Source organism: Choloepus didactylus, chromosome 1 (assembly GCF_015220235.1).
Source record: "Choloepus didactylus isolate mChoDid1 chromosome 1, mChoDid1.pri, whole genome shotgun sequence".
NCBI lineage: Eukaryota > Metazoa > Chordata > Mammalia > Pilosa > Megalonychidae > Choloepus > Choloepus didactylus.
The window spans coordinates 187346023-187373942 of NC_051307.1; the positions used below are offsets into that span (position 1 = coordinate 187346023).

Sequence of the window (27920 nt, forward strand, 5' to 3'; positions counted from 1 at the left end):
TTTTAAATAAATACTATAGTCCAATGTGATGTGTCCAGTGTTTAAAGACATTTGTTTTAGAGAAAAAATGTATTTCCAGTTTTTAGCCAGTGGCTCATGCTTTTATCCATTCAAACACTCGGTATTTAATGAGCACCATCCCTAAGCAAAACTCCAAGTTGGGCACTGCGGTTATACAAAAATGAATGAAACATCACATCAGTCCCCAATGACTTGATCATTGTCTCTATGGTTTGATCACTCTGAGAGCAAAAAATATGGTCATTCATTTTGGCCCTAAAATAAGACATAATAGTAAATAAGAGATGCTCATTAGGGTGCAGTAGAAAATAAATAGCATTTAATGTATTTAAAGAAATTTTTTTTTTATTTATATTTGTTTATTTGGCAAAACATCTTGATGGAAAAATGTTTCTCTGGAAGATCTTTAGAATGGGCTGGTTACAGCATAAGTGTCTGCAGAGGTGGATGGCACACCCTGCATAATACCCTGGCCAAATGCTGCACATTTTTTTTTTTAAAGCAGTTTTATTGAGATATATTCACATATCATACAAACTATCCAAAGTGTACAGTCATTGACTTTTAGGATAAGCACAGGGTCATACATTCATCAGCACGGTCAATTTTAGAATGTTGTCATTACTCCAAAAAGAAAAAAACCGTAACTCTTAGCAGTCACCACTCAATCCTTCTATCCTTCTCCAGCCCTGTATAACCATTAATCTAATTCTGTCTCTGTAGATTTATTTATATTTACATTTTATATAAATGGAATCATACAATATGTAGTACTTTGTGTCTGGCTTATTTCACTTAGCATACTGTTTTTATTGAATTATTGTTATATATATTTAATTAGAGAAGTTGTGGGTTTACATTAAAGTCATGTAAAAAATGCAACATTCTTGTATACCACCCTATTGGTGTGATAACTTTGTTATAATTAATAAAAGAATATTAAAATATTACTGTTAACTATAGTCCATAGTTTGCATTAGGTACATTTTTCCCCACAAACCACCCTATTATTAACACCTTGTAATAGCAACGTACATTAGTTGTACTTCATGAAAGAACAGTCTTATATTTGTGCTATTAACCACAGTTATCATCCAGAACAGCGTCCACTGTGTTATACAGTCCCCTGTTTTATCCTTCTAATAACATCCACAACCCAAAACTTCCCCTTTCAACCACAATCAGAAACATAATTCAGCATTGTTAATTACACTTACAATAATGCACTACCATCAGCACTATACAATTCCAGATATTTACAATCAACCTAATCAGAAATTCTGCCGTATTAAGCACCAGCTCCCCATTTTCTACCACCATTCTATCTTCTTGTAGCTTATCATCTAAATTCTAACTCTTTGAGTTTGCTTATTATAATTAGCTTATATTAGTGAGATAATACATTACTTATCCTTTTGTGTCTGGCTTATTGCACTCAACATGATGTCTTCAAGTTTCATTCATGTTGTCACATGCATCAGGACTTCATTCTTTCTTACTGCCGAATAATAATCCATCGTATGTATATAACACATTTTGTTTATCCATTCTTTGGTTGATGGACATTTGAGTTGTTTCCATCATTTGGCAATTGTGAATAATGCTGCGATGGACATCAATGTGAAAATATCTATTTGCATCCTTGCTTTCAGTTCTTCTGAGTATATGCCTAGTAGTGGGATTGCTGGGTCATATGGCAATTTTATCCTTAGCTTACTGAGAAACTGCCAAACTGTCTTCCACAGCAGCTGCACCATTTCACATTCCCACTGGCAGTGAATGAGTGTTCCTATTTCTTCACAGCCTCTCCAACACTTGTAGTTTTCTGTGTTTTCAGTAGTGGCCATCATAGTAGGCATCAAATGATATCTCACTGGGGTTTTGATTTGCATTTCCCTAATAACTAGTGATGTCAAGCATCTTTTCATGTGTTTTTTTAACCATTTGTATTTCCTCTTCGGAAAAATGTCTTTAAGTATTTTGCCCATTTTTAAATTGGGTTGCTTGTCTTTTTATTTTTGAGGTGTAGGATTTATTTATATATTCTGGATAATAAACCCTTGTAGAATATGTGGTTTCCAAATATTTTCTGCCATTGAATAGACTGCCTTTTCACTTTCATGGTAAAGTCCTTTGAAACAAAAAAGTTTTTAATTTTGAGGAGGTCCCATTTATTTATAATTTTCTTTTCTTGCTTGTGCTTTGGGTACAAGGTCTAAGAAACCATTACCTACTGCAGAATCTTGAAGATGCTTCCCTTCATTTTCTTCTAGGAGTTTTATGGTCCTGGCTCTTATATTTAGGTCTTTGATCCATTTTCAGACAGTTTTTGTACAAAGTGTGAGATAGGGATCCTCTTTCATTCTTTTGGATACAGATATACAGTTTTCCCAGCACCATTTCTTAAGAAACTATTCTGTCCCAATTAAGTGGACTTGGCAGCCTTGTCAAATATCAGTTGGCCATGGATGTGAGGCTATATTTCTGCTCTCAATTCAATTCCACTGATCTATATGGCAGCCCTGTCCCAGTACCATGCTGTTTTTATTATCGTGGCTTTGTAATAAGTTTTTTTTTTAATGGATTAGGATTTTTTAAAAATTTCTGCATGTTCTTAGAATGATATCAAAATAATAATAATTCAGAACAGTGTATAGTGTTATCTGTGGAATCCCTAAGATTATTATAATATCTTTAATAACAGTGTTTCATATTTTTATTCTATGACATTTCTATCTAAAAAGTATACTTCTTTCCTTAAATAAGTAAATCTGTAATTTTATGAAACATCTGTCCAAATATGTAGATAAATGAATATTGTGAGACAAAGAATACATTCAATATTTTTCTTGATTGACAACTGAATAGTTTTTAAAACTAGAAACATGCCATTTTCTTATGTTAGTTTTTATCTTCAATGACATATGCAAGATCCAATATCAAGTTGGCTGTCTCCACAGCTACCTATAGGCTACTAAGCTTAGCAGTAAGTAGTCCAAAGTCTGGTTGATGCCCTAGTCAACACTTTCTTGTGGAAGGCAGTTTTGTGGGGCAAAATGTTAATGATTGCTCCTTCAGAAAGACCAGCTTAATTCTTCCTGGTTACTATATAATACACAGCCACATCTTGAAAGCAAAGCTGACCAGTTAAAAACAGAGGGAGAATTTGAACTGACCACAAGTGTCATACTTCACATCGAAGAGAATTTCACCTCTGTCATGTTCTGAAGTGCCAGTGAGAGATTCTAGAGATTGCAAAATGTTTCCACAATCAGTTGATGTTCTGTTTGAGTACATCCACCGTCTTTGAGAATGCTTTCTGACTGGTTAAGAATCTTGTGTCTGATATATGCAGCTAAAGAAGTTTCAGAATAGCCACCTCCCCCCAAAAACTGATGGTTGGTTGATTGTTAACTGCAAGACATGCAGTGCTGTTTGACATGTGAATTTCAGCTCATCCCAGGCAGTGTCATTTCTGTTACAGAGGAGCAAACTGCAGACAGTCACTTCATTAGGAACAAGATGAAAAAAATGTTCGGAGTAAAATTTTGCAAAGCATAAATCTTTCACACTTCCATAGCTATTAGGAAAGACTGAGCTCAGAGAACCAATAGGCTGTGTTCTTGTCATTTTCTTCAGGGCCTCTCCCACTCTGTTTATGGCAACAATATAATGATGCACATTGAGAAACAATTTAAAGATGGGTATATGACTTTTGGGCACATGACAAGATCTATGTGGTCAATAACCAGCTTCCTTCCTAGGTTAAACAACTAGTCCAGGACTGCATTTTTAAGAGAAACTTCATAACTGATCACCACAATTCCTTCTTCAGTGTCAGAAAGGACTCCAGATAAAGGTGTACCAAAGAGTGCCACCTTGAAGGCACTTGATTTTTTGATGGGTAACATCCTCATCAACTGAACTTCTGATATTTCATTGAGTATTCCAGGTAACAGAGTGGAATCTATAACTCTTTGACCTTTTAAAGGTACAATTATAGTCTCCTTAAATATGTATTCTTCAGCCTTTTCTGGAATTATAAACAAAAAGGCTCTCAGAATCAAAGCACTAATGTGATCTACGTCCTTGCTGGTGAACACACAGACAGGTTTACTATTAATTTAATTAATGCATACCAAACAAAGGAAGATGTGAGTACTACTAAAGTCGACTGGGACTCAACAACCACAGACCTCAGACTTTAGATAATTGGTGCAGATTTTCCAAAGATGCTTATTTAATTTAATGACAAGTGGTGGGTGACAAATCTGTTCTTTGAACATTTTCAATCAGTTTGCAGCTGAAGAATGGCTGTGAATAAGTCACAATCACTGAAGCTTTTCATGTAATTCAGGATGGAAGCTGTCAGAATCTTTAAAATGGGATAAGTGACTGAAAGGAAACTGAGCTGGATCAATGACAGTGAAATTGTACACACAGAACCTCCAATGCTGTTGTACAGCTACTTCGGCCTACCCAAAGGGCCATAGCACGACATTACGATCCTTTGAAGAGAAAAAATGTAGCCTTGACTCTCTCACTCGTCAGTGGTTCACATTTACACAAGGTGGCTTTTTAACTTCTAATGTGATATCTTACTTCGAGTTGTAACTTGTGAAGACAGCTTTTATTTTGTTAACCATACTTCCCAGGTATTACATTGTCATGGGTTTTAACATTTAAAAAAATACTCTTTACAAATGAAAGTCTGAATGTGTAGCCTTATGGCTATAAAATTAAATAGGTTCATGTTTATGAAGCTAATCAGCATGCAATGATTTAATGACATATTAGTAATTCAAAATACTTATTTTACTTCATTCTTCAATATGCTTTGGTTTGCCTCTGGACTGAGATTTTACAGACTGTTTTGCAGCCTTCTGCATGATGTATGTCCCAAGATGGGCACCTATGAAAATACCCAAGCTACAGGAAGCCAGTTCTTTCTAATCCAAATGATTTTCATCTCTTCTTTTAACATCAAGAACAGATTCAAAGCTGATTCTTTCTGCAGATGGAGGCTGTCTATTTCCCTTGGGTTTGGCTCTTCTGAGGACTTGCAAGTGCCAGACTATCTGGCTCAAGAATATTGTCCCTATTAGGTATTTGGAAAACAGGGCTGCTTTTAGATTCTGTGGCACCCCAAATGTATGAGTCCGGCTAAAGGTACCATAACCATCAAACTTTGTTATCTCACCAGAAGTTCTAAAAACTTATACTTCATCATCAATTCACCTGCCCACCAGCCACCACACCTCCTGAGGCCACCACTGCCAGCAGACCTAGAGGTTGAGCCGATGCCACTGCCTCCACTTATCCCCACTTTGTAATTAAATTTTAAGACCAGAAAGTATGAGTCCTCCAATTTTGTTCTTTTTTTCCAAGATGGCTTTGACTATCTGGGGCCCCTTACTTTCCATATAAGTTTGATGATTGGCTTTTCCATTTCTGCAAAAAAAGCTTTTAGAATTCTGATGGGGATTGTGTTGAATATGTAAATCACTTTGGGTAGAATTGACATCTTAACAATATTTAGTCTTCCAATCCATGAACACAGAATGTCCTTCCGTTTATTTAGGTCTTCTTTAATTTCCTTTAGCATTTTTTTGTCATTTTCTGTGTACAAGTCCTTTACATACTTGGTTAGATTTATTCCTATATATTTGACTCTTTTATTAGCCGTTGTAAATGGATTTTCCCCCTTTATTTCTTCTCCATATTGTTCATTACTAGTGCATAGAAATACAGATTTTTAGGTCTTGATCTTGTATCCCACAACTTTTCTGAATTCATATTAGCTATAGTAGTGTTGTGGATATTTCAGGATTTTCTGTATATGGTATCTGCAAATAAGGAAAGTTTTACTTCTTCCTTTCCATTTTGGATGCCTTTTATTTCTTCTTCTTGCCTCATTGCTCTGGCAAGAACTTCCAGTACAATGTTGAATAACACTGGTGACAGTGGGTATCATTTTCTTTTTCCTTACCTTAGAGGAAATGTTTTCAGTCTTTCACCATTAAGTACAATGTTAGCTGTGGGTTGTTTGTATACTGCCCTTTATCATGTTGAGGAAGTCGCCTTCTATTCCTAGTGCTTTAAGTGGTTTTATCAAGAAGGGGTGCTGGATTTTGTCAAATGCCTTTTCTGTATCAATTGAGATGATCTTGTGTATTTTTCTTTCATTCTGTTATTGTGGTATATTACATTAATTAGTTTTCACATGTTGAACCACCCATGAATACTTGGGTTAAATCCCAATTTATCATGGTGTATAAATAATTCTTCTAATGTGCTGTTGAATTCAGTTTATTCATATTTTATTGAGGATTTTTTACATCTCCATTCATAAGAGATATTGGTCTGTAATTTTCTTTTCCTGTGGTATAATTATCTGGCTTTGGTATGAAGGTGATGTTGACCTCATAGAATGAATTAGGGAGTGTTCTCTCCTCTTCAATTTTTTGGAAGATTTTGTGCCAGATTGATGTTAATTCTTCTTGGAATGTTTGGTAAAATTCCCCTGTGAAGCCATCTGTTCCTGGGCTTCTCTTTGTTGGGAGGTTTTTGATTACTAATTCAATCTCTCAATCATTGATTTGTTGAGATCTTCTGTTTACTCTTGGTTCAGTGTAGGTGGTTTCTGTGTTTTGAGGAATTTGTCCATTTCATCTAGGTTATCTAATTGTTGGCATTAAGTTGTTCATAATATCCTCTAATAGTCCTTTTTATTTCTGTGGGCTTGGTAGTAATGTCCCCCATTTCATTTCTGTTATTTGTGTCTTCTCTCTTTTTTTCTTTGTCAGTCAAACTAAAGGTTTGTCAATTTTATTGATCTTTTCAAAGAACTAATTTTTGGTTTTGTTGATTCTCTCTATTGTTTCTTTTTTTAAGTCTCTATGTCATTTATCTCTGCTTTAATGTTTGTTATTTCCTTCCTTAAGCTTGCTTTAGGTTTAGTTTATTCTTCTTTTTCTAGTTCCTCCAGTTTTGAGGCTAGGTCTCTGATTTGAATTGTTTCTTCTTTTTTTGAATGTAAACATTTAGAGCTATAAATTTCCCTCTTAGCACTGCCTTTGCTGCATCCGGTAAGTATTGCTGTGTTGTCTGTTCATTTTCATTTGTCTCAAGATATTTCCTAATTTCCCTTGTGACTTCCTTTTTAACTCATTGGTTGCTTAAGATTACATTGTTTAATTTCCACATATTTGTGGATTTTTCATTTCTTCCTCTATTATTGATATCTAGCTTCATTCCATTGTGGTTGGAGAAAGTGCATTGTATGATTTCAGTATTTTTTAATTCATTGAGATTTTTTTGTGACCTAAGATATGGTCTATCTTGGAGAATGATCCATTTGCAGTCAAGAATAATGTGTATTATATTGCTGTTGAGTGACATGTTCTTTATATGTCTGTTAGGGTTAGTTGAGTTAAAGTATTGTTCAATTTTTCTACTTCCTTATTGATCTTCTCTCTAGATAGTCCAGCTATTGTTTGAAATGTTATATTAAAGTCTCCTACCACTGATGTAGAACTGTCTAATTCTCCCTTCAACTCTGTCAATATTTGCTTCATGTATTTTGGGGATCTCCTATTAGGTAGCATATTTTTGTTACATCTTCTAGTTGAATTGACCCCTTTATCAGTATATAATGATTATCTTTGTGCCTTGTAACAGTTCTGACTTAAAGTCTATTTTATCTGATATTAGTATATCTGCCCTAGCTCTCTTTTGGATAGTACTTTCACGGTGTATTTTTTTTTTTTTTCCTATCCTTTCACTTTCAACTTTCTCATGTCTTTGAATTTAAGGTGAGTCTCTTGTGAACAGCATATCACCATGTAATGCTTTTCCATCCATCCTGCCCATCTCTGCCTTTTGACTGGAGAGTTTAAAGTCAGCACTTACAATGCAAGACTTTCTTCTGTCTTTCACTATTTAGTCTTTGTAAGTCTTATACCTTTTTTGACCTCAATTCTTCCATTAAAGCCTGCTTCATATTTATTTAGTTTTTTTAAATTATAACATGTTGAGTTCCTTCACACTTCTTTCTGGATATGTTTTTCATATGTTTTCTTTATGGGTACCAGGGGTTAAAATTTAGCATCCTAAATATATAACAGTTGTATATGATATCAACTTGACTTCAAAAGCATATATATAGACATTATGTTCTTATACCTCTCTGTCCCCCTCCTTTTCTTGTATACTTGTTACAAATTATATGTTCGTACATAGGATGTTAAAACCATAGATTTAGCATTGCTTTTTATGCATTTGTATTTTAGCACCTGTACAAAGTAAAAGTGGTGTTACATACCAAAAATACAATATAATTGTACTTGGATTTATAATTACCCACATGGTTATCTTTAATGTAGGTCTTTATTTTTTTTTATGTCACTTTGAACCACTGTTCAGAGTCTTTCATTTCAGTCTGAAGAATTCCCTTTAGCACTGCCTGTAAGTCAGGTCTAGTGGTAATGAACTCCCTCAGCTTTTTTTTTTTAATTAAGTTTCATTAAGATATATTCACATACCATACAATCATCCACAGTGTACAATCAACTGTTCACAGTACCATCATATAGTTGTGCATTCATCACCCCAATAAATTTTTGAACATTTTCCTTACTCCAAAAAGAATAAAAATAAAAGTAAAAAAGAACACTCAAAGCATTCTATCCCCCCATCCCACCCTATTTTGCATTTAAATTTTGTCCCCATTTTGCTACTCATCTGTTCATACACTGGATAAAGGGAATATGAGCCACAAGGTTTTCACAATCACACAGTCACACCGTGTAAGCTACATAGTTATATAATTGTCTTCAAGAATCAAGGCTACTGGGTTGCATTTCCACAATTTCAGGTATTTCCTTCTAGCTATTCCAATACACTAAAAACTAAAATGGGGTATCTATATAGTGCATAAGAATGGCCTCCAGAGTGATCTCTTGACTCCATTTGAAATCTCTCAGCCTCTGAAACTTTATTTTCTTTCATTTTGCTTCCCCTTTTTGGTCAAGATTTTCTTAATCCCCATGATGCTGGGTCCAGGCTCATCCCCAGAGGTGATGTCCCACCTTGCCAGGGAGATTTACACCCCTGGGAGTCATGTCCCATGTAGGGGGGAGGGCAGTGAGTTCACCTGCTGAGTGGGATTAGAGAGAGAGAGAGGGCCACATCTGAGCAACAAAAAGTTTCTCTGGAGGAGACTCTTAGACACAATTATAAGTAGGCTTAGCCACTCCTTTGCAATAAGAAGCTTCATAAGGGCGAGCCCCAAGATTGAGGGCTCAATGTACTAAATCGTTATTTCTCAATGTTTGTAAGAGTATCAGTAATAACCCAGGTGGGAAAGTCCAATGTTTCTGCATTTTTCCCCCAGTTCCTCAGGGGCACCCTGAAAATACATTTTTATTCTTGGCCCAAATTACTTTGGGACGCATCAGGATTTTGCACTAACCTGAACAAACCTACCAGATCTCACTTACTATTCAAAGTTCCATGTAATTATGGTGTTTGAATAAACTGACTGTACAAGTTAAATTATTTAGTATGCTGCAGAAAATATAGATCCTACAACAAATAAACATCTCTTCCCTTCATTTCACATAGGAGTTGAAGTTTTAAAACACAGTCAGTAATGTTCTTTACCCTTTTGCCTGATTTGCCTCAGTCCTAACCAGATCTGCTTCATTCATATCTCTAATTGAAGTCTGAACTCTTTTTCAGCTTTTTTTAGCAGTTGCTGTGTGAGGTAATATTGACATTCATAGCTACCGAGCTCTAGCTCTGAGTTTCAAGTGTCACACAAATATCCAAAGTTCCAGAGACCGACCTGGTTATACACAAAGAGCTCAGCATCTCAGAATTTAGAGATAATCATTACAACTCAGGAATAGATGTGAATGCTGTAAGAGCTTACAATCTAGGGCCCATTACAATAAGCATTCCCCTCATAGGCTGTGCTCTAAGATTGAATTCTCAGAGTTTACACATTATAGTTAGTCCGTATTAGTGAGGCATTATAACGTTTGTCTTTTTGTTTCTAGTATATTTCACTCAAAATACTGTCTTCAAGATCCATTCACCTAGTTGCATTTCTCACAGCTTCATTCCTTCTTGCAGTTGCTCAATAGTCTATTGTATGCATACACCACAGTTCACCATTCTGTTCCTCAGTCGATGTACCTTTAGGCCACCTCCATTCATTACAAATCATGAATACTGCCACATAAACACCAGTATGCAAATGTCCATTCGTGTTCCTGCTTTCGAATCTTCCAAGTATATATTCCAAAATGAGGTTGCAGGACTTTATGGCACCCATGTGCTTAGCTTCTTGTGGAACCACCACACTGTCCTGCAGAAAGACTACACCATTTTACTTCCTACCAACAGTCAATCAGTACATCCCTCTCCCCATGTTTTATGTTTTCCTCTGCAATTTTACAGATATATTCACATACCATACAATCATCCATAGTATACAATCAGTTGTTTACAGAATCATCATATAGTTGTGCGTTCATTACCACAATCAGTACTGGAACATATTCATTACTCCAAAAACATTTTTTAAAAGAATAATAAAAAAGAAAAAAAATAGAATACAATACAATACAATAATAAGGTTAGAAAACAACACCACTACCAAGAATCCCATACCCCTTCCTTATATCCCCCTCCCATTGACGTTTAGCTTTGGTATATTGTTTTTGTTACATTTAATGGAGGCATATTACAATGTTACTTGTTTTGTTTTTTTCAAGCTAGCTAAGTTGATTGTTTATTTGGAACAGTTCTTCAGAGTATCAGGGTTCTTGCATCAAGTGAGTGAGGACTCAAATGGGAAAGGAAAAAAAGGTATTTGTGAGTTTGAAAGTCACAGACAGTTTATCTTTCTGTAATTAGATTAGGAGGAAAATGAAGAATCCACTTGTAGCAGTAAGAAGCAAGTCTTCTTGGGTCTTGCATTTGATGGGATAGATATTCAGTTACTGTGCATTTCCGTTATTTTTCCATGGCAGAACATATGGCAGATACCAGGTTACTTTTATGTGCCATAACTATGCCGCTTGCTGGGCTGTTATTGCCACAGTACTTGGCTGTGCCCCAGACAAATGGGACAAATGGGGTGCTTGTCTGTTCTCAGAAATCTTTATCCCAGTCTTCATCACTGCCAATGTGCTCTCAGCCAGAGTCTCTTGTCCAAGGTTCCTGGTTTGTTTGACAACATCCTGATCAATACAGCTTTTGTAATCACAGCTTGAAATATGATGGCTGATTTCAGCCTGAGGAACCTGGTGGTGAGCATTGAAGGGGCAAGTAGCCAATTTGTTTGTGACATTAGGATGATTCTTTCTGCACTTGATAAGATGATAAGGAAACCTGCAGGGCCTGATCTGATGGTTTTTATCATAGGCGCATTGTAATAGCTTTTCAGGGTCCAGGGAATCAATGTATGTTTCTTCCATGTTGGAGAAGAAGGAGCTGAATCTAAGTGCTTGGTTGAATCACACTATTGCTCAGTTACTGTTAACCATAGACTCCAGTTTGCATTGATTAAAATTTTCCCCAATACAATCCCTTTTTCAATACCTTGCAAGGTTGACATTTATTTGTTCTCCCACATTAAAAACATTTTTATATTTGTATATTTAGTCACCATCATTGACCACTCTAAGTTTCACTAAGTTACACAGTCCCAGTCATCATCATCTATCTTTTCTTCTGGTGTCATACATGCCCCTAGCTCTCCTCTTTCAGCTTTACTCACAGACATCTTTGTTCAGTGTACTTACAATATTGTGCTACCATCAGACAGTATTGTGCTATCCATTTCTGTATCTACACAATCAATCCTGTTGAACATCCTATACTCCTTCAGCATCAAATGCCCAATCTCTTCCCTCTTTCTATCTCCTGATAACCTGTGTTCTCAGCTTTAACTCTCAAAGTGAGACCATACAGTATTGGTCCTTTTGTTTCTGACTAACTTCGCTTCACATAACATCCTCAAGGTTCATCCTTGTTGTTATATGTTCCATGACTTTGTTTTGTCTTAAATAGCTGCATAATATTCCATCATGTGTATATAACACAGTTCGTTCATCCACTCATCTGTTATGGACATTTGGGCTGTTTCCATCTCGGCAATAGCGAGTAATGCTGCTTTAAACATCAGTTTGCAAAGGTCCATTCGTGTCTTAGCTTTCAGTTCCCATGAATATATACCTAGTAATAGAATTTCTGAATCATATGGCAATTCTATACTCAGCTTCCTGAGGAACCTCCACACTGCCTTCCAGAATGGCTGCACCATTCTGCATTCCCACCAAAAGTGAATAAATGTGCCTCTTTCTCCACATCCTCTCTAGTACTTGTAATTTTATGTTCATTTGATAATGGCCATTCTAGTATTTGTGAGATGATATTTCATTGTGGTTTTGATTTGCATTTCCCTAATAGCCAGTGAAGTTTAGCATCTTTTCATGTTTTTGAGCCATTTGTATTTCCTATTCAGAAAAGTGTCTATGCATGTCTTTTGCCCATTTTTTAATTGGGTTGTTTGTCTTTCTGTTGTTGAGTTGTAAGATCTCTTTATATATTCTGAATATTAAACCCTTATCTGATATATGGTTTTCAGATATTGTCTCCCATTGCATAGGCTGCCTTTTTACTTTTCTGACAATGTTAATTCTCTGATTTATTCCCTGAGATGTCTGTTTCTTAAGTTTGCATCTACTAGTGATATGACAGAGATTTGCTTGAATGTTTGGAACTAATATAATCAAGCAAACGTAAGCAAAAACTACCTTGTACAATCTTTGCAAATTGCCTTTGCTTTGGTTGCATTCAGCATTCAGCCCTCCTATCAAGAATATCAGCCCAAGGAAAATGGAAATCACAGGGTCCTTCCTGTCTTTTCTGGGGCTGTGTCTTGTCCTGGACCTGGGCTTGCTATTGGTCTTTGGAGTTCCCCTTTTTACAGGAATTTGAATGCCCCCTCTAGTCCCCAGGAAACAAAACTTATCCCTTTCCTAGGTGTTTCTCTGTAGGACTTAAAGCAGGTAAGGCTTTGCCCCAGGCTTTGCTTCTCAGTTGTTTCTTGTTCTGCTTTTCCTGTCTCAAGCTGCATTTACCTGGAATTCTGGGAAGGGGACACATCTGAAAATGAGGAGTTTCCCAAGTCAGTCTTTCCTAGACGAAACAAGGCCCAGGACCCACAAAGGGAGCACTGGTTGGCTCCAAACTGCCCTGGGGAAGGGATGAGGGAGAGGCCAGAAAGCACATCCAGAGTTTCCCCCATGGCTCCCCAAAGCTGTGCTTTCTTGTCTCATCACCTGCCTAGAAAATACAGCTCTATAACTTGTTCTCCACAGCTCTGAGGAAGCATTTTGCCTTTAAGTCTCCTCTGCTGCCTTTGCTGGGGTGGGTTGGAACAATGGCCACCCACACACGCAGGGCCCCCAGCAATCTGAAGTTGCTAACCAAAAGCAATGATCAGTGCTCAGACCATACACCCGCCCTGATCTTGGGGTACTGGGATTTTATTTCTCAGTGTAACATCAGCAAGCTGTGCCAACACCTTACTACTGCTTGCTATGAGTTTGGGGGATGGGCCAAAGTTGCTGCCCTGTGAGTGCAGTTCAGTGGTATTTACTGAAATTTACCAGCCTCCTCCTCATGCCCTTTCCTGGATGCTGTACAGTGTTCTTTTGTAATATGAAGTTTCAAAATAGTTGAATCATACAGTTCCTGCCTGTTTAATAGTTGTTCTGGTGAAGGACTGATTCCTTGGAGGTTCCTAGTCCATCATCTTCCCACAGTCCTCCTCATATTTGTTTTTTAAATGTTTTTTTTGTGTGTCTTATCTTGTCTAAATTCCCCAGTACTGTGCTTGTTTATAAAAATATATTATTTTCAATAATATGGTGTTTTGGTTTGCTGAAGCTGCTGGGATGCAATATACCTGAAATGGGTTGGCTTTTAACAATGGGGATTTATTAAGCTACAAGTTACAATTCTAAGGCCATGAATTAGGCATCAACAGAATGATATCTTCTCTGAAGAAAGGCCAATGGCATCTGGGACTCCTCTGTCACCTGGGAAGGTACATGGCGATGTCTGCTGGTCCTTCTTTTCTGGGTGTTGGTTTCAAATGGCTCTCTCAGTTTCTATGGGTCCTTCTTTCTTCTCCTGGGGCATTCTAGTAGGCAAGAAATGATATCTCACTGTGGTTTTGACTTGCATTTCCCTAATAGCTAGTGAAGTCAAGCATCTTCTCGTGTTTTTTAACCATTTGTATTTCCTCTTTGGAAAAATGTCTATTTAAGTATTTTGGGGCATTTTCTTTCTTAGCTTCATCTGTCTTTTATCCTCTTATAAAGAACTCCAAGCAAGGGGAGTCCTGAATGGGTGGGATCACATCTCTGTGAAAACAACCTAAGCAAAATGTCCCACCCACAATAGGTCTGCCCCCACAAGACTGAATTAAAAAACATAGGCTTTTCTGGGGTATGTAATATATTCAAACCAGTACTTATGGCTTTTGATTTTATGTATCAACTCTATTCTTTTCTTGTTTGTTTACTGTTTTATGATTTGTTTCTTTTGTATTTTAATCCATTTTTCAGATTATTTGTTTCATTTCTCTCTAGCACCTTATACTGAATGTCTTGTTCATTTTAATAACATTTTGTTTAAATACAGAAATGAACAAATAAATAATAAAAACTGTTATAGCCAACTTTAACTTTTAAATATGAAAGTAAGGTCTTTACATATCCATACTGTGCTCTTTCCCCAGTTCCAAGCTCCAAAGATCTTGTTTTTATCATTTTCTTTTTTTTTTGAATTTTATTTTCCTATTTATTATGGATTTTCATGATTTTTTCCCTCTGACTTTTCTCATTTCCTTTTTAGCAGAAGTCTTAATGAATTTTTGTTTTATTTATTTGGTTTTTTTTTTTTATTTGATTGCCTGTTTTATATTTTACTTTCTCTGGTAAGACTTGGAGGTAGCTGGGGCAGATCTCTTCTTTGTCTGAAAAAATTATGTCTCCATGCTTGGCTGCCTCCACTCTCATTCATGCTGTGTATTTCCACATTGGAGCTCATGAGAAATATTTTTCAGGATTTCTTTTAAAATTTTGTATCTTCACATGGTACTTCTTTGGAAGGGGAATCTATTCACTCTATGAAATTATACAAGGCTAAGCCCTGTGGATTCTTGAATACTTTGAGGTCTTTCTTTGCTACCCCTTTTCTTAACTTTGACATGTTGATCTAGTGCTAGAACTTCTGCAATTCATCTAATGTCAGTTGTTTTTATTTTTAAACCAATGACTGCTAGGCTATATTTTACTTTACTTTGCATCTTTCAGGGTTTTTATTATTCTCCCCTTTTTTCTATTACTTCAGATTTTTTTATGTGTTTTTTTTTTTTTTTTTTTTTTTTTTTTTTTTTCCCTATCACTCCAGTTTGGAATAATGTCTGGCTTTTAAATTACATGTAAATAAAATTCCTCAGCATCAAACTAATTTCTTAATATTATATATACCTCAAATGTTTTAGTTTAAGTCTGATTTTTATTCCTATAATAATTCTTTGTTTTAAATGGGATTAAATTGGAAAGCATGTTGGAAGGGGACTCCTCAGAGACCCAGTCTATGTTGTTGGAAACTCTCCTGTTCAGTAACTAGGCCCATTTGTTTTGTTCTTCATATATCCTAATTTCATGGGCATTATGCAAGTCTCAATAATTGTTTTAAGCATTACACAATAGTGGTTTAGGTTTATGATAAACAGCTAAATTTTGAGATGAAAGTCTGCTGACTCTTTACTTCCCTCTCACCCCTTAATCCCATGAGTCTTGGTTCTCATGCTCTGTCCCCTGCCCTAACCCTCCCCAACTCTGTCCAAGATCAGTGTTACATGCATGTAATACAGCATGCACTCATAAACCTCTTTGGTATTGACTGCAAAGTAATATATTATTAGTTCTCAAAACCAAAAAATATTATGCAGGAAAAAAAAGCAAATCTTTTGCTAATTCTCTCCCTTTCTGGGTTTGTAACTTACTCAGAGTCTAAGTTTGCTCATCTGTAAAAAAAAAAAAAAAAGGGATACTGTTTTTTTTCTCTAAAGAGTTTTTTGAAGATTCATGAGACAAAGCCTTTAAATATACTTATTCCAGGGTCTGGAACAGAGTAACTGTTTTGTTGCTACTGTTTGACTTGATATCTAGAGAAAAATTCAGTATCACTGTCCAACATGGTTATTCTTTAAAGACATCTTTTCTTCCTTATAAAAGTGGTAAAATAATGTAACAAGAAAATTGGCAAATGGAGAATAATAAAAAATAGCTCCCTATGATGTCTTCCACAACACGTATATTTTAGAGTATTTTTATCCTGGTGTTATTCTTTTTTATCATGTTATTTCATTTTCTATCTTGGTAATCATTCTGTACACACATTTGGCATACTCCCTTTTTGTTTGCTATTTTTCATATTGTTTCATAAACATTAAATTTTAATGTCCACAAAAAACTTCAATCAGAAGAATGTACTTACTTTTTTAAAACATTGCTTTATTTTTGAAATTTTAAAAATTTATTTAAAACAAACACAGTTGCAACAGTTATCTTTATGCATCTATTAAAACTGAGGTTATTGATTTAAACTATATATGGGTGCCTGTTGCACTACACCCTTGCCACAGAACTTTTATTTTTTTAGTTTATCTTTTTCAGTGTGAAACAATTACTGAATTACCTAGTGTTCAAGATGTACCACGTTTGAAATGTCTTTCAGCAAAAATAAATGCAGGATAGTAAAAAGATAGCACAAAGCTCTGATACATCAACAAATGCATTGCATGTGGAAATGATGGATTTTAATGGGAAGTAAATTACTCAACTGCCTGGATTTCTGAAAAATATTAGCCAAGCAAAAACAGGTGCTGAAAACACAGTAAATTGCTCAGTATGTTTTACTTTTCTTGACAAGGATTTTGAGAAGTTTGTTATCAGAAAAGTTTCTATTTCTCCTCCCATCCTCATGAACCCCTGTCCCTGAAAGGAATTCTTCATCAAAGGTCTGTGGACTGCATTTGGGGGTCATTGATGGACATTGTGGACATCAGGAGTTCCATGCATCACCTGAAATTGTGTGTGAAATGCAGGTTTTTTTCACTGTATTAATTTACTATGGCTGTTACAACAATTTACCACAAACTTGGTGGCTTAAAACAACAGAAATGTATTTACTTACAGTTCAGGGGGCCAGAATTCTGAAGTCTTAACACTGGGCCAACACCAAGGTGTTGGGATGCTATATTCCCTCTGAAAGAATCTGTCTTCGGCCTTTTCCAGCCTCTGCTGGCCGCCAGCAGTCTTTGGCTTATGGCCATTGGAGCTGCATCACTCCAGCATTGGTCTGTGGTCACACTGCCTTCTCCTCTTCTGAGTGTGTCAACACTTCCTCTGACTTCCTCTGACAAGGATACGTGTGATGGCATTTGGGGCCCACCTGGATCATCCAGGACAAACTGCTCATCTCAAGATCCTTAACTTAATGACATCTGCAATTTTTTGTTTGTTTCCATATAAGGTAAAATTTACAGGTTCCAGGGTTTAGGGCATGGATATATTTGGGGGTGGGGGGCACTATTAAGCCTCTCACAGTTACATACGTGCATTGGTCTTGGGAGTGGGGCTTCACTTTCTCTATAGTGCTCGGCCAGCACAGCACTAGAGGATGTCTGAGGTTCCTTCTTTGATGGTCTGCTGGCTCACCCCTTTGTTTGGAAACATGTTCTCCCATCCTGTCCCTTCCACTCCCCTCTAAAACAGCTAAAATTGGCTGAGATTTAGGAAAAGAATCTGAATATGGAAATGGTACTCTGTGGATTTCTCTGAGCATTGGAAAAGGATGAACCAGAGACGTTTGGAGTGAGTTGGTAGGGAAAACAATGACAACAAAAACGACAACAAAAACAACATGCTCCTCCCCCAGTGGCAGAATGCCCAGGCCATGCATTCTTGTCCTCTTTTTCTTCCCTCAGACTAAGAAAGGTGATCCTTTTGGAGGAGCTCATGACTTCTCAAAAGGGAAGGAATATGTCTAGTTATTCCAACATTACATTTCCTCCTTTGCATCCAGGACAAAGCCTTAACATATTCTATCACCCAGAGATTAAGCCCAAACCAATAAAACTATAAATATTCCAAACTTATTTTCTTCAAGGTTTTTGTTTTTTTTTTTAACAATCCTTAAGAATTCTTTCATGCCTTTTCCATTTCATAATTCTGAAAATGTTTAAATTGCTGGGATAATCACAGCAGGAAGTTTTCTAAAAGTCAGAGAAGCTCGGTTGTATTCCTGACATATAAAATCCGATTCAAGCATCATCAATTTTTATTTCATTGCCTAAATTTCCCAAAACTCTGTGAAAGGAAACTGACATATGCATGCCCATGATGTGCCAGGCACTGAGCTAAGAGGATTACCAACATTATTTCATTTAATCCTCACAGCAAACTAAAGCGCTTGCTATTTTCAACCTTATTTTATTTATGAGGAAGCAGGCCCAGGAATATCTGGTAATTTGCTGGAAACTTCAGTCAGTATATGGGAAAACTGAGATTTACATCCAGGCTTTTCTGACTCTATAGTCTTTACTCTTTCCAAACTTTACCTTTTCTTTAGAGGGACCAAAGATCCTTTGAAGATCACAGGTCAGAAAAGGCATATGGGGATATGCTTCATGGGGGTAAACCTGGCAGAGTCAGGGATTGTTTTACTAGTCTCAGTCAAGGCTGAAAAGATATTGCTGGGCATAAATCTATCTTCATCAATCCAATGTTGGGAGGTCAGGAAAGCAGAAGCAATTGACTTGAAGGTCTACAGGCAATGCTTTCACTACCTGATTGGAGACCCTTTAGTTATGCAAATGATTTATCTGAGAGAATCACACGGCTAACATTTGGGTCATGTTATTCCCTTGGCAAAATGATTCTACTTAGATACGATGTTTGTTATTACTTCAAATCTGGATGTGGCAGCAGTTTCATTTATCTCAAACATCCTTCTGAATTGAGACTCATACACTCTTAATGATTCTCCCATAAATTTGTTTATAGGTGATTTCAGCTGTGGGTGCATCAACTGGGATACAGAGCTTTAGTGAACACTGATATGCCAAAGCCTCCATTACACCAGGCAAATGAGGCACTTTGTCTAAGACAGTTTCCTAAGAGTGTTCAGTATAATGAGCTCTGCATTATATAAAACTGAGCATGTATCTCCTGTTTGTTTTAGAAAGGAGCTGTATCAGAGTTGACTGGCTGACCATGATAGCTTTTATGGTGGTGATGTAACATGACAGCCTTTCAAAACACCCTGGCATCAGACTCACTTTCATCAATGCTAGATTAAGGTCTCCTGCTCTTATTCATGCTGGATGTTGGGGAAATAAAAGACATACAGATCAAATTCATTCATTCCCTCCCTCCCTCCCTCCCGCCCTTCCTTCCTTCCTTCCTTCCTTTCTTGTTAACAAATATATTCATGTTTGGGACGGGTGTGGAAATGAAATGGTCTAGTCCAGCAGTCAGCACACTTGTTCTGCAAAGGGTCAGATAGTAAATAGTTTAGGTTTTGTGGAGCATACAGCCTCTGTCACAATTACCCAACTCTGCTGCTGTAGCATGAAGGCAGCCATAGGCAATATGTGAGCAAATAATCATGACTGTGTTCCAGTAAAACTTTATTTGTGGACACTAGAAATTGAATTTGAATTTCATATAACTTTCATATGTCAAGAAATATTCTTATTTTGAATTTTTTTGAACTATTTTAAAATGTGAAAAACATTTTAAACTCACAGGCCATAAAAACAGGCAACAAGTTAGTTGCTGATGTAATCCTTCACCAGAGTAAGTGTCTGGTGAAAGACTAGACTTTGGCGTCTGCCTGGCCCCAAATTCTGATAAATTTAGGCATCTAAAAATTTAGACATCTGCTCAAAGAATATCTTTCCCAATGTCTATCACATGCTTAAAATTCCTGGACTTAACTTTTCATTCCTGATTATCTAGACGTTTTTAGATCTTTAAGACTAAACTTAAACAATTGTTGTTTCATGTAATCTCTTCCCAACCTCAATCACATTTGCAAAACTTAAGGGGAATAAAAAATCCTCAGTAATCAAAATAAATAATATGTTAATGAAATATTTTAAAGATCAAAATAAATGCAAAAAAAAATCTTTGATGAAAAAAATATCAAATTTTCAAATAAAGATAGGGTCCCAATTGCACGGAAGATAATGTCCTTCTAAAGGATCACTGAGGATATTACAAGAGATGCAAACAAACCTTAAGCTACAGGGCCTCTCACTTGCATGGACCCTGTAACTCATTTTTATTTAAAATTGGTTATCTTTTTAAAAATTATGTGAATTGCAGGCCAAACAAAATCTGAATCCACATTTGTCACAATATTTCCTTTCTCAAAGTATATTTAATATCAGATACAAGTGAGGGAAAGAATAGATCTTAGAACAAGAAATGGCATACTTTTTTTTTTAAAGTGGCCTTAAAATAACATTAAGAAAAACATGAGGTATAAAGAAAGGAAGATCTTTATTTATAAACTTAACATCATAATGGAAAATATATTTATTTATTCCAATTACCTCATAATCTGTGTATATGTATATATAAAGCATCCACCATAGGCTGATAAAATTTCAGCTTCCAGCGTGATCTCCCAGAGTGAAATGGCTGGAATTAGATCTGGAGCACAAGAGGAGGAGTTGTTTCTGTGTAAAAGCAGGAACACTTCTCTCATTTTAATAATGAATTACAAATATATCTAACATTTACTAAGCACTCACTATGTGATAGTGATTTAATCCTCAGAAGTACTTTGAGAGGTAGTTTCTGACACTGTCTTCAATTTAACAAGGGCAAAATAGAGGTGCTGCGTAGTTAAGCCACACATCTCTACTCACACAGCTATGGGGTAGAGGAGCTGGGGTTTAAGTCAAGCTGTCGTATGGTAGAGAATATGCCTTCAACCACCAGGACAAACTGTCCTCTGAAAGTAAAGAGAAGGCACATTATACAGGTAAAGATGAGGAAGATTCACAGATTTGGTGACGGAAAAAGGATAGAGCTTCTATGACTTTTTTAATAATAAATGATGCAAGGTCAATAATTGAAAGTATGTTAGGGAAAGGAAAAGATATAAAATAGTCGTCTTGGAGAAAGAAAAAAAAATCATTTATAAGGAAAACAGTAAGATTTGGGGTGTTGTTACAGGGTGGATTGAGATTTGTGGCCATAAATGCAAAAAGAGAATAGTCAGCACCATTTTGGGATTTTCTCCAACAACCTTCAGTTCCTTGGGTGTCTGTTTATTTACCTGAGGCAGGTGTTTAAATTTTATTCATGATTGGCTATTGCCTATGAGTATGTCAGAGTGGAAACAAGGGAAGGGGGATTCAGAGTGTTTGTAAGGTACTAGTGATGGTTCTGATCCATGGACTCTAAACTGGGCAAGCGGGGAGGTGAAGGCATGACACACTGATGAATAGTTCCTTGAGGATAAAGAGCTTCCAGGGTAAGGGGCTGAATGAAGTGAGCTGACAAGGCCAAAGATAGTGATCTGAAAGAAGAATTCTAGAATTTAAGGTTTTGAAAAAGGTGATGTTACTGGTGATGACAATATCTAGGTTTGGACCATTAGTATGAGTGACTTAAGGAGGAATAGAGGAAAAACATTGCTTTTCAGGATAACTTACAAGGCAGCGCTTTTGCAGTGACCAAAAATCGTGAAGAGTAGTGGTGGAAAGTGAGATCGTGAATGAGTTCCTAATGCCATCACAGGATTGAAGGGAAGTGGTCAGAGCATAATGCATGATAGTAGTTGTAGTTTGGCTGTCAGAATGACTTGTGCTTTAAAGGATATGAAGCTTTGAAGGAAGAAAGTGGAAAAATGATCTAGAATAGGGGTTGGCAAAATATAGACTATGAACTAAATCCTGCCTGCCACCTGTTTTCGCAGTAAAGTTTTATTGAAATACAGCAAAGCCCATCCTTTTGCATATTTTTTATTGTTGCATTGGAGCTACAACAGCTGCAGCAGACCATCTCTTGGAAAGGTAAAAGGTTTACTATTTATATCATTTCAGACAATGTTTACCAATCTCTGATCGAAAATTACTAATAGGAACATCTACTGCACATTTAAGCTCCAAGATATATGTTATGTGGAAAGGAAAAAATACTTCCACTTGAGAAAATTGCAATGGAAGCAGCCTCCAAAGCCTGCCACTAAGGTTTTGATAGACCCAGGTGGTATAGAAAAAGTTCAGAACAGAGGCTGTGGATTGTATCAATTAGGACTTTCCCTATATAACAAAGTTTGAAGATAGAGATTGAATTGGTGGTTGTGTTAACTAAAATATTGGAGTGTGAGGTGTGATGGGATTAGTTCTGTTAGTGTTTTGGATAATGGCAGACAAACAATCTAAGTTATAGCCTAAAGCAGTGCTACTCAAAGAGTGGGATTTTTGTTACCAATCCGCAGTGAAATAATTACAGAGAGTAAGCTAATATTTAGAAACTTTTATAGCAATTTGACATCGCTGGATATTTTTTGAAAAAGTGAAATACAGATTGATCTATAACACGTTCAGAAGGGGAAAGGCAAAACGAAAGAAAACTGGTCCTTCGCCACAGAAGTGTGAGGACACTGGCTTACCTTGAATACTTATCAGGAAGGTCTAGGCCATTGTTCATTACCTTACACAAGGCAATTGTGTTATCTGGGGATGGACAAAAGTCTTTTCAGGCAAAGGATATCTTTGGTAGCATGCAAAGGTCTGACATCTTGAGGCAGTGTCTTTCATATTCAAACACATCATCTTATCTTTTATCTTTGGGTTTTTGCAAATGATAATTCACGCTTCTTGGAATAATAGTCTTTCCTCATCACCATCTCTCCTTCCATCCCTTTGTCTGGTCAGCTCCCACTTATCCTTACTATTACAGTTTGAGTATCACTTTCTCCTGGGAGATGCCCCTGACTCTATAAAAGAGGTAAGCTACCTCTGTTTTGAGTTCCCTTGCTCTCTATATGATTGTTTGATTACAGAAATTGAGGCAATTCGGTTTGGTGGCTTGTCAAAATGTTAAGCACAGAATTACCATATGACCCAGCAATTCCACTCCTAAGTATGTACCCCAAACAACTGAAAGCAGATACTCAAACAAACACTTGTACACACTTGTTCACATCAATATTATTGACCACAGCCAAGGTGAAACCTAAATGCCCATCAATTGGTGAATGGAAAAATAAATTGTAGTATATCCATACAATAGAATATTATTCAACCACAAAAAATTAATGATGTTTTGATACATGCTACAATGTGGGTGAACATTATAAGCATTATGCTAAGTCAAAGGAAAGACTGGTGGTTGGCAGGGGTGGGGCAGGGAATACAGAGATAGGGGAGTGTCTGCTTAATAGTACAGGATTTCCTTTTGAGGTGATGAAAGTGTTTCAGAACTAGACAGAAGTGGTGGTTGCAGAACATCATGAATTTATTAAATTTCACTGAATGTTCATTAAAAATATTAATTTTATGTTGTGAACTTCATGTCAATTAAAAAAAGATGTCATCTTTCCTTTATCTAGACCCTTTACATGTGACTGTGTAGCTCCTCCAATTAAGAGATGGGGTATATTTCTCTCCCCATTCAATCTTGGTGGACCTTGTGGCTTGATTTAGCCAATTAATTGTAGCAAAAATGGCATTGGGCTAGTTTCAAACCTGTAACTCAAGAGGCCTAGCTTGCTTCCCTTCTCTCCCCTGGAGCCTGTCTCCACCATGTAAACAGCCCAGGCTAGTCAGCTAGAGTTGAGCAACACATAACCCAGCTACCTCCTTCTCTTAGCTGAGATCACCTTAGCCTGGCCCAGAACAGAAGAGCCAAGCTTACATGTTTATGGTTGTATACCACTGAGGTTTTGTTGCAATAAACAACTGATACTTTCTACTCCCCTTATCATGGCAGAAACCACTTTTTAACTGAATTTGCTTGCTTAATTTATCAACACTTAATTTTACGACACTAATTCCTTGAAAAACGAGACTTTGTCTGTCTTGTTCATTTTTGTATCCCTAGAACCCAGTAGTGTCTGAAAGGTGGTAGGCACTCAATAAATCCATGCTGAGGGAATGAATTAATGAGTATATACATATATTTTTTAAAATGAAATTTGAGTCCCACTAAAATTGTTACTATAAACTAGATTTAAAAACCAAATTATTATTGAATTATTTTTACTTTGTATAGCTTCTTTTCAAAATATTAAAAAATTTATATATATTATTAAGATATTTAAAATTATTTATAAAAAGGTGATTTTAAATTAATTTAAATACTTACCATTACTTCTCATTCTGTTATTTTTCTGCATACCTCAATTGGTTGGCTTAAATTTGAACATGTATAACATATTTTTGAGTGCTTAGATATTCAAGAATATGTTTGCCTTCCAGCCTCAATAAAGAGCACTTGACTGGGTAAAACTTCTTGAGTTGCAACTTCTTTCTCTCAAAATTCTCGCAGTTTTATCTATTGTCGTCTTACATGAAATGAGGTCTAAGTCTAGACTAATTTTATTCCCTCATAGATAACCTGGGAATTTGTTTGAATTTAAAATTAGATTTGCAATTAAAAAAAAAAAAAGCAAAAACACATATTTCTGTTTTTTCTCTTTGTGTTAAAATTTCCAAAGAAGTTTCCATTTGTTTCATTTGATTCCCGCTCTATACTTTGTATCGATTGTATCTTTTACATGCTTTTTATTTATTAGTTTTTTTGCTCTGCATTTTGAAGAAATCTTCTGATTTGAATTGCACATCCATAGCTTAGTTTTTCCATGTACAGTTGCTTAATTAGAGATTCCAATGCACCAATGTGAATTTCAATTCTTGTACTGCAGGCTTAGCTTCATGACAATCATTCTTTATCTCAGCCTCCTTAGTTTCTCATCCTGTTGTGCTATCATATTGCTCTTTATTTCTCTTAGCTTGTTTCGTTTTGGTTTTGTATATTTTGTGTCTCCTAAAGCCTTTATTTATCATTTTATCTATACCTATCTATCTGTCTATCTATGTAATCTATGTAATCTATCTCTACCTCCCTAATTACTTATTCCATTCTAAAATAGATTTCCATTTTCTTTTTAAATTTTCCACTCTCATGCAGGAGATAAGATTAAGATATGTTATTCTAGTATTCAACTTAGAGTTTCCAATTCCAATTTCCATTGTCTTCTTTGGCATAAAATGTATTGCCTTTTTTGTTCTATTTAAAATAAGAATGTATCTATCCAGACATAGACATGTTTCCAACATACAGCAAAGCTTATTGGCTGTTGTTCATCCACATTCTACACGGACTCCTGTCAAAAGCCATTCTCAGATCTATAGCTTGAGGAATGTTACCGTGCACAATTTCTAGTCAACTCCCAGTGTCTAGCAGGATTCTTTTAGTAAGGCTCTGGGCACTTGAAGAATTGTTTCCTATCCTTCTTTTGTTGTCTGATCTCTTAACTAGTGGAACACATTTTTAAAAATCATGCATTGTCTACAGGGATCTTCCAGTCTCGGCATACTTGTAAAATATTTTTTCCTAGAAATTATGCTTCCAAGAATTTAATACGCTGCTTTAAGTTCCCTTAAAAGATTCTATAACTTTTTTTAATTAGATCAGTTTGGATTTACAGTACAATCATGAATAAAATATGGGATTCTCATATACCACTCCACCATGAATACCTTGCATTGCTATGGAACTTTTGTTACAATTTATTATAGATTGCACTATTAATTAAAGTCCATGGTTTAACTCAGGGTTCACTATTTGTGTAGTGGAGTTCCATGGTTTTTTTTTAATTTCTATTGTTACCATATGTACAATCTAACATTTCTCTTTTTAATCATAATCAGATATATATTTCAGTGCTGTTAATTGTATTCATAATGTTGTACTACCATCACCATCATCCATTACCAAAAACTTTCCATCATTCCAAAAAGAAATGTGCATTTTAAGCCTTAACTTACTATCTCCACCCTGTCCCCTTGTAACTGATGTTCTATATTCTAGAATCTATGAGTTTGCTTATTCTAATTGTTTCAAAACAGTGAGATCATACAATGTTTGTCCTTTTGGGTCTGGCTTATTTCACTCAACTTGATGTCTTCAAGATTTGTCCATGTTGTCACATGTATCAGGACTTCATTCCATTTTATGACTGAATAATATTCCATCGTATATACATACCGTATTTTGACTATCCATTGATCAGTTGTTAGACACTTGGGTTACTTCCATGATTTGGCAACTGTGAATAATGCTGCTGTAAACATTGGTGCACAAATATTGGTTCAAGACCCTACTTTCAATTATTTTGGGTAGACACCTAGTGGTGGGATTGCCGGGTTATATGGTAGCTCTATACTTAGCTTTCTGAAAAAATGCCGAACTGTCTTCCACAGCAGCTGCACCATTTTACATTGCCACCAGCAATGAAAGAGTGTTCCTGTTTCTCCCCATCCTCTCCAACACTTGTTATTTTCCATTTTTTTTAATAGCAGTCATTCTAATGGGTGTGAAGTGGTATCTTACTGTGATTTTGATTTGCATTTCCCTGATCATTAATGATGTTGAGCGTCTTTTCATGTGCTTTTTGGCCATTTATATATCTTCTTTGGAGAGATGTCTGTTCAAGTCTTTTGCCCGTTTTTTAATAGGGTTCTTTGGTTTTGTTGTTAAGTTGAAGAATTTCTTTATATATTCTGGATATTAATCCTTTCTTTGTTATGTGACTTCCAAATATTTTCTCACATTGTATATGTTGTCATTTTACTTTCATGAAAAGTCCTTTGAGGAGCAAAACTTTTAAATTTAGATAAGGTCCCATTTATCTATTTTTTTCTTTTTGTTCTCATGCTTTGGGTGTAAAGTCTAAGAAATCATTGCCTAACACAAGGACTTGGGGTTGCTTTCCTATATTTTCTTCCAGGAGGTTGATAGTTCTCGCTCTTATATTAAGTCTTTGATCCATTTTTTGTTGATTTTTGTGAATGGTGTGAGATAGGGGTCCTCTTTTTTTTCTTTTTTTTCCCCCATTGGAGATCTACTTTTCCTAGCATCATTTGTTCACGAGATTATTCATTTCCAGTTGAGTGACTCTTTGCCCCCTTGTTAAAAAAGCAGTTGGCCACAAATATGAGTGTTGATTTCTGATTTTCAAGATTGCTTTAGCTATTTGGTGTCCCTTAACCTTTATATAAATTTGAGGATTGTCTTTTCCATTCCTGCACCGAAGTTTGTTGGAATTTTGATTGGGATTGCATTGAATACGTAAATTGCTTTAGTCGTATTGACATCTTAATGTTATTTAGTCTTCCAATTCATGAGCATGGAATAACCTTTCATTTATTTAGGTTTTCTTTAGATTCTATTAGCACTGTTTACTTGCAGTTTTCTGTATACAAGCCCTTTACATCCTTGATTACAATTATTCCTATATATATTTGATTCTATTAGTTGCTATTTTCAATGGAATTTTTTTCTTTATTTATTCTTCTGATTGTACATCGCTTGTGTTTAGAAACACTACTGATTTTGGGGTCTTTATCTGGTACCCCACCACTTTGCTTCATTCATTTATTAGCTCTACAAGCTTTGTTGTGGATTTTTCAGATTATATCATCTGCAAATAGGGGAAGTTTTACTTCTTCCTTTCCAATTTGAATGCTTTTATTTCTTTTTCTTGCCTAATTGTTC

General features: G+C 35.9%; 2 pseudogenes; both read right to left on the minus strand.

Annotated features, from left to right (window-relative positions):
* Nucleotides 1-2922: 2922 nt before the first annotated feature.
* Nucleotides 2923-4910, minus strand: LOC119526527 (annotated as a pseudogene).
* A 6117-nt stretch (nt 4911-11027) lies between these two features.
* On the minus strand, nt 11028-11507 carry LOC119528038 (annotated as a pseudogene).
* Nucleotides 11508-27920: the final 16413 nt, after the last annotated feature.